This window comes from Salmo trutta, chromosome 25 (assembly GCF_901001165.1).
Source record: "Salmo trutta chromosome 25, fSalTru1.1, whole genome shotgun sequence".
Classification (NCBI taxonomy): Eukaryota; Metazoa; Chordata; class Actinopteri; order Salmoniformes; family Salmonidae; genus Salmo; species Salmo trutta.
In genome coordinates, this window is record NC_042981.1 from 23,715,010 (window position 1) to 23,723,577 (window position 8,568).

The window sequence follows — 8,568 nt, forward strand, 5'->3', positions numbered from 1 at the left end:
CCTCATGCAGCGGAACACATCTTCTTCACATAAAGTTCATCAGGCTGTTGATTGTGGAATGTTGTCTCACTCCTTTTCAAGTGCGAAGTTGCTGTATACTGACGGGAACTGGAACACGCTGTCGTACACATTGATCCAGAGCATCCCAAACTTGCTCAATGGGTGACATGTCTGGTGAGCATGCAAGCCATGGAAGAACAGGGACATTTTCAGCTTCCAGGAATTGTGTATAGATCCTTGTGACATGCTGAAACATGAGGTGATAGCGGTGGATGAATGGCACGACAATGAGCCTCAGGACCTCATCACGGTATCTCTGTGCATTCAGATTTCCATAGATAACAAAAACAATTACATTTTGTCTATAGTTTATGCCTGCCCATACCATAACTCCACCGCCACCATAGGACACTGTGTTCACAACATTGACATCAACCGCTTTTCTGTGCGTATGGAACATTTTGTGGATCTTTTATTTCAGCTCATGAAACATGGGACCAATTGTCACGGCTGTCGTAGGAATGAGCGGACCAAAGTGCAGCGTGTGTGTCGTTCCACATTTTATTTATACTGTGAAACTATGCAATACATAAATAAACTGAATGACAGAAAACAACAAACCGTGACGCAGAGGTGAAACATACACTACTCAAAATTAATCTCCCATAAAACCCAGGTGGAAAAAAACCCACACACAGGATCACATGCGGTCTGTGTAATCACTGTGATCTCTGTGTGTTTGATCCAAGATGCTTCTGTAACTTTTCATCTGTGTGAGTTTGATTCAGGTAATTTGTGTCACTTTAGTGACTGAGTTTGATTTATCACTCTGTGGTTTTTATTCAGGTCTGATAGCAGAAATGTGTTAAACATGTTTAATGCTGGAATCAATCGTACCCCGTTTCAAGTCACATAGAGAATTAGAAATACCACTACAGAATATCATCAAATGTAGGAACAAGCTGATACCTGACTTAATATTATTAATAACTAGACTACACTGTCTGATTCAGTAACAGAGAAAGAAACAACTGGATCACTGTCTGTCACTCCTTGACAAACACAATCACTTAAATGACAATAGAATAACCTGGAGAAGAATTGGTGAGAAGCAGTGTTGTTGAAACATGTTTCTGTGTGAAAATGTATGTTTGAGCACAGACATTACACTGATAAAGGGTATTAAAAAAGGCCTGGATACCAAACAAAATAAAAACTTTACGATTATCATTGTTGTTACAACGGTTACTATCATTAAGCCTACAGTATGCTGCATACCATTGAGTATTCACCCCTACTAATAACTATTGTTATATAGTGAAGGATTGGTTTATCAAACCATATTTTACAGTTTTGCTGTTTATTCAGCTGAACAGCAAACAAATATGTGCAGTTGGATGGTTGACCCTCTCACTGCGGTGACACTCAAGACTTACCGGATACTGCAAAACACGGAGAGCAAAAATAAAACAAGCATTTCCGTCCATTGTTGAGGGAGGCGTGCCACAGGGAGAAGGAAAGCGGATCATGGCTGAAGGGAACACTTTTGCCAACGACATACTTACGATTAGCCTACCAGGCTGCCACCCTGGAATTTGGACTAAGGCACGTTCACCGCTGTCGTCCTCCCAAGGTACTCCAACCTTTGCAAATAATAGCAATCTTTTGGGCACAGGGAAACACTGTCATTTTATAGGGAAAACCCCACCCTCAGATAACGAGACATACCTGGGCACAATCACAGTTAGGTGACGCATGTCACACTGTAGAAATGTATTCTCAAACCACTCGTAGGCCATATGTTGACACCCCCAAAAAATACTTAATTAGAAAAAAATCTAATTACGTTGGTATCCAGGCACTCCGCATTGCGTCGTGCTTAAGAACATCCCTAAGCCATGGTTTATTGGCCATATACTACACCCCTCAGGTCTTATTGCTTAATTATACACGTGATTTCAGGACTCGTTACAGACAACATACAAAATGATAAAAATTGCTATATTCTGTAAATAATTATTTGTCAGCTGTCTGTGCTGATGAACTGTGTCACAGCACTTTCTGATATGGCTTTGTGTCACAGCACTTTTCTGATTAGACCCCGTTTGCTTTTCTCCTTTAACTCATGGTTAGTGGATAGATGATTAGGTCAAATTTCCATTTTAGCAGCAGTACTTGACCCCTTTTACAATAAATGTAATACCTAAGTAATTACATAGGCAGGTATTGTGTATTTACAGTGCAGCTACATATTGTCACATAACTACTTTTTTATTTTACAGGCAAGTCAGTTAAGAACAAATTCTTATTTTCAATGACGGCCTAGTGGGCTAACTGCCTTGTTCAGGGGCAGAACGACAGATTTTTACCTTGTCAGCTCGGGGATTTGATCTTGCAACTTTTCGGTTACTGGCCCAACACTCTAACCACTAGGCTACACTGCCGCCCCACTTTCAGGTCTTATACCAGTTTGCATCATACAAAAAAACAAACAAGCGTGCACATATAAACTGAATTAATTTGAGCTTGTTTAAAAGTTTCTTGCAAATGGAAATGTCAATGTTTTGGATTGTTATTTTATTGGTTATGCAAGCCATTTCTAATGCTTCTCAGGTCACAGTTGTGAGGTTATGCCCTACTGTTCTGATAGAGGAGTAATCGGAGAAGTGCAACATTTGTAAGTTGGATCGGCAACTGTCTGCATTATGTGCGGTTACGCCCTCTAAAATAAAGAGAACTTTGAATCCCAGAAAACATAGGTTCTCAGTATGGTCTAGTAGATAATTGTAGCTCTTATTGTAAAGATAAAGGGCAATAAAGTTATATTGACTTAAGGCCATATAACGAGCAGGGAAAGACTAATAGTTATAATTAGATTATACATTATAAAATGTTTGAGCCCAAAAGAAACACTAAGCAAACACAAAAGGATCCACAATCAGAAACTTTTATTTATCAGTCCTTCAGAGTTCTTTTTACATCTTGTGTTAAATGGAGTTGTCCTTCATGGTGTCCTCCACAAGGACCTGGTGGGTGGTGAGCAGGGGCTGCAGGTCGGCCACCAAGGACTCCACCATGCGAAGCGGAAACAGAACATTAGACTGGGTTTGTAGCTCAAGGCTAAAATGGAGGACCTTTATTATAAAAAAAAACTAAAAAAACAAATTGTTCAAGTGAATGAAGCATGACAGTTAAGACTCACTTGAACTAACCTGCATTTCATTTTCATCTCTCTCTGCCTCCGCCCCCAGATCTTCAAGAGGCCAGCGAACAGAGCCTGCATGCTCTCTGTCTCCCTCTTCATGTCAGTCTTCAGCCTACTCATCTCGTCCCTCTGGCCCAACAGCGTCCTCTGCCACCTCCACAGCACCGTCTCCAGGTAGGAGTGCTCATCCTGGGCTCTCATCTCTACTTCTAGTTCTGGGTTCCCTTGGGCCTAGTCGAGCTGTTGTGGATCTGGGTGCATTTCCTGACTCTGGTTTAAGGCGTTTGGAGGCTTCCCCACATTCTCATTATCTTCTTCCACCTTCCCAGCTCATCTTGAGGCGCAGTATGGCGCTGACCTTCTGCACCGTCTCCCTCATGCGCTCCTCCATGCCGCCCATTTCCTGGTTGGTCTCCATCTCCCGGTGGACGGTTTCCTCGCTCTCCTGGGCATCTTGCTGCTGCTTCTGTTTCAACTCCTCTGCCTTCTGCCTCTTCAGAGGCATCGGCAACCATCTAAAAGAGAGAGGGTTACGGTCAATGAATAATAAACAGATACATCAGTATTACCTCATCTTGTTTGCCCTTATCTTGACAAAGGAAAAATGCTCACCAACAGGGACGTAAACAAATTTGTTCACATTTGAGAGATATACGTTTTTTGTGTGTATGGAACGTTTTGGGGATCTTTTTTTTCAGTTAATGAAACATGGGACCAACACTTTACATGTTGCATTTATGTTTGTGTTCAGTATACATTCACTTAAGGGTCTGAGTGTGTGTGTGTCCCAATAGCCTTACATGGTTTCCTTCCCTTGTATCCTTAACGTTGTAATAAACTATTAGGTAATGTGAGAGCAATAAGCCCTGGTTAACATAGGTATCCATCCACTGTATTGTTTTCACCCATTCAGAACTGTTATATCAGTAACCTAAAAGAAAGGAGTTGAGGAGAGGCACTCAGGCACCAGCACCACTGTAGAGAATTAGAACATGGTGAGCATGTGTCTGCTTGGTTGCTGCATTTTGATTGGTCCCACTGTGGCTGATAAGACCTCTACTTTGCCCTAACATTTTTACCTCTGAATGAGAGGGAAAATGGCAACTGCAGGAAAGGTTAGTGTGTATATTATACTCTCATGTAAATTGCCTTCAGAAAGTATTCACAACCCTAGACTTTTTCAAAACGTTGTGGTGTTACAAAGTGGGATTAAAATGGATTTAATTGTCATTTTTCTGTCAACAATCTACACAAAATAATGTCAAAGTGGAAGAAAAAAAATATGAAAAATGAAACACTAATATATCTTGATTAGGTAAGTATTCAACCGCCTGAGTCAATACATGCTTGAATCGCCTTTGGCAGTGATTACAGCTGTGTGTGTTTCTGGGTAAATCTCTAAGAGCATTCCATACCTGAATTGTGCAACATTTGCCCAATATTATTTTCTGTCTAATTGGTTGTTGATCATCGCTATACAACCATTTTCAGGTCTTCAAAATGATTTTCAAGCAGATTTAAGTCAAACTGTAACTTGGCCACTCAGGAACAGTCACCGTCTTCTTGGTAAGCAACTCCAGTATAGATTTGGCCTTGTGTTTTAGGTTATTGTACTTCTGAAAGGTGAATTAATCTCCCAGTGTCTGGTGTAAAGCAGACAACCAGGTTTTCCTCTAAGATTTTCCCTGTGCTTAGCTCCATTCCGTTAAATTTTTTATCCTGAACCTCCCCCCAGTCCCAAGTATACCCATAACATGATGCAGCCACCGCTATGCTTGAAAATTTGAAGGTACTCACTAATGTGTTGTATTGGATTTGCCTCAAACATAACACTTTGTATTGAGGACAAACAGTTAATTGCTTTGCCACATTTTTTGCAAAATTTCTTTAGTGCCTTGTTGCAAACAGGATGCATGTTTTGGAATATTTTTATTCTGTACAGGTATCCTTCTTTTCACTCTGTCGATTAGGATAGGATTGTGGAGTAACTACAATGTTATTGATCCATCCTCAATATTCTCCTATCACAGCCATTACATTCTGTAACTGTTTTAAAGTTACCATTGGCCTCATGGTGAAATCTCTGAGCGGTTTCCTTCCTCTCCGGCAACTGAGTTAGGAAGTATGCCTATATCTGTCACAAGTTTCTTCATCTTCCGACGATATAGAGAAATTGTCGTCTGAGAACGCGGACCAATACGCAGCAGAGTTGGTGCTCATCATCTTAATTTATTAAATGACGTTGAACACGAGAAAACAAGAAAACAACAAGAACGACGAAGGACAGTTTCACAGGCTAAATGAAGACTAGCAGTGCGAAACACAACTACCCACAAAACACAAAGACAAACACACCCTATTATATAGGACTCCCAATCAAAGGCAACTCAACACACCTGCCTTCAATTGGGAGTCCAACCACAATTAACTATACATAGAAAACAAACCTAGAACCTATACCCACAACTAACTAAACTTAACATAGAAATACATAAACACAGAGCAGTGCCCAAAACCCCCAGAATACATAAATAAAACACCCTACTACCTACACCACCACCCCGAACCATATAAAACAAATACCCTCTGCCACATCCTGACCAAACTACAACAACAAATAACCCTTAACTGGTCAGGACGTGACAGTATCTTTGTAGTGACTGGGTGTATTGATACACCATCCAAAGTATAATTAATCCCATGCTCAAAGGGATATTCAATGTCTTCTTATTTATTATTTTACCCATCTACTAATAGGTGCCCTTCTTTGCGAGGCATTGGAAAACCTCCTTGGTCTTTGTGGTTGAATCTGTGTTAACTGCTCAACCTAGGGACATTACAGATAATTGTACTGTATGTGTGGGGCACAGAGATGAGGTAGTCATTCAAAAATAATGTTAAACACTTATTGCGCACAGAGTGAGTCCATGCACATTATTATGTGACTCGTTAAGGAAATTGGGGTTAAATACTTGACTCAAAACATTTTAGCTTACATTTTTTTATTAACTTGAAAAACATTATTCTACTTTGACATTATGTGGTATTGTGTGCAGGCCAGCGACAAAAGAAAATCTATATTTATTCAATTTTAAATTCAGGCTGTAACACAACAAAATGTGGAAAAAGTCAAGGGGTGTGAATACTTTCTGAAGGCATTTTAATTGTTCCATATTTTTCTAAATGTGATATGTCAACAAAACTATCTGTGTAGTCCAGTGGAGGCTGCTGAGGGGAGAACGGCTCAAAATAATGGCTGGAATGGAGTGAATGGAATGGTATCAAATGCATGGTTTTCATCTGTTTCATACCATTTCATTCCAGCCATTATTATGAGCTGTCCTCCCCACAGCAGCAATCCACTGTCACATGGCCAGACAAGATGCATCTCCTTACTCATTTCAATCTACACATTTGATAGAAAGAAACACACATTTGACAAATCAAACCTTTTTAACTTAGTTTAAACTTGGCCACCAATTTCATGCCAAGGAATCATGTTTGGCTTAGCACTCAAAGCGCGTACAGAATATCCAATATATAAACAGTAGTTTTTCCTTTGCCACGGATAGTGTAGTCAGACACAAGAAGGGAGACAGATATTTAGGCTCTCCAGCTCAGCCAGTGTTTATAAGAGGGTGTGCCATTTTGTGTGCTGTATTCTCACTCAGCAGCCGTGTCTCCCCCCCAAAAATTGTACTATGAGGTCATGTGTGATATTCCAATGTATCAAAAGTCATGTAGAATATTGCTAAACTATACAGAGTATGATTATTGTTTTTCAAATGAAAAGAAAGGCATAAATCCAGGGCTTGAGCAATCTGTAGTTTTGGGAAAGGAGACAGTCCACTGTTGCAATTATTTCCCCACAATCTGTGGCAAAGGAAAAACTGTTGTTTATAAATTGGATATACTGTATGTGTCCGGGAGTAAATCCATCTTTGAGTGCTAAGCCAAACATGATTCCTTGGCATTAAATTAGTGGCCAAGTTTAAACAAAGTAAACAAGGTTTGATTTGTCAAATGTGTGTTTCTTTCTATCAAATGTGTAGATTGAAATGAGTAAGGAGATGTATCTTGTCTGGCCATGTGACAGTGAACTGATGTGATCCGATGCCAGGCCGCAGTTGCATGCTAGGCTGGAAAGCCCCTCTCCATGGAGGAAGTGCGCATCAAGATACAGGGTCACAAGGTCATGTACTATAGCATGGAACCACTGGTGTACCTTAGACCTGGGTCACAATAGCACACAGTATTATTAACGGCTTTCTTTCACTTACTTTCGATTCGATTGATTTAGCTTGCCATGTTGCAGTGCTCCTTACAGTAAGAGATTACTGTGAAGATGGGACAAGTTCTGAGAGGGGGGAAAGTTGAGTGGGTGACCAGAAATCATAGGGCAAGAGTCCAGGTACCCTTAAATTACTAACATCATTGACATTTATAGGAGGTGGTTTCATGATTGCCCTTGAAAACACTGCAGTTATTGTAATTACCTAAGTGGACAATGGTAAAGTTGAATCATCTCCTAAATTGGCTGAATTAAAATACCCTGAATGTGTTGCAAATTGTTGCCTCTGGGATCTGCCATACAGATTCCTGAACCCTGAGTGGCTCGAACCCAGAGGGGGTTTCCCCTGTCATGTTGGGCCATGAAGGTGCTGGGACGATGGAGAGCGTTGAAGAGGGCGTCACAAAATTCAAACCAGGTAGTCATACCAGAGAGGAAGAGGCGAAGCGAGAGATTTCACTCTCACCAAAATAAGCCCAATAACTTTCTATGGGTTTATTTTGGATCTAAGCTTGTCGCCAGCCTTCCCGCCTTTGGGACGACGACTCCCATTGTTAGGGCGAAGATGTGAGCATCTCGTCATTATATACAGATCTCTGATCATACTGAGTGAGTCAGTATGAGTGAGTCAGAAAAACTGAGTGAGTCAGAAAAACTTAACAGAAGGACATTATTACCTCCTATTGCTCACGTTCCAAGAGCTTTCAATCATTTTATTTAAATATCTTGATATAATACATACAGGGCTTTCGCAAGTTATTTATTGTGTGTGTTTTTAGGGGATACTGTGATCCTCCTCTACCTCCCTCAGTGTGGAGAGTGCAAGTTCTGTAAAAATCACAAAACTAACCTGGTCAAAAGATCAGGTGAGTGTTCCGGGCACAGCCAACAAAATCAGAGACAACCTCTAGCCACTACATCTGGTTGTCACTAGTTGCCACAGCCACCAAGTCAAAATAGCTACATCATAATAATTCATGAAAACAAAGATGTGCTTTTGGTCTTTATTTAAGGTTAGCAGTATGTTTAAGGTTAGGGTTACAGTTAGGTTTAAAATCAGACTTTAAGACAA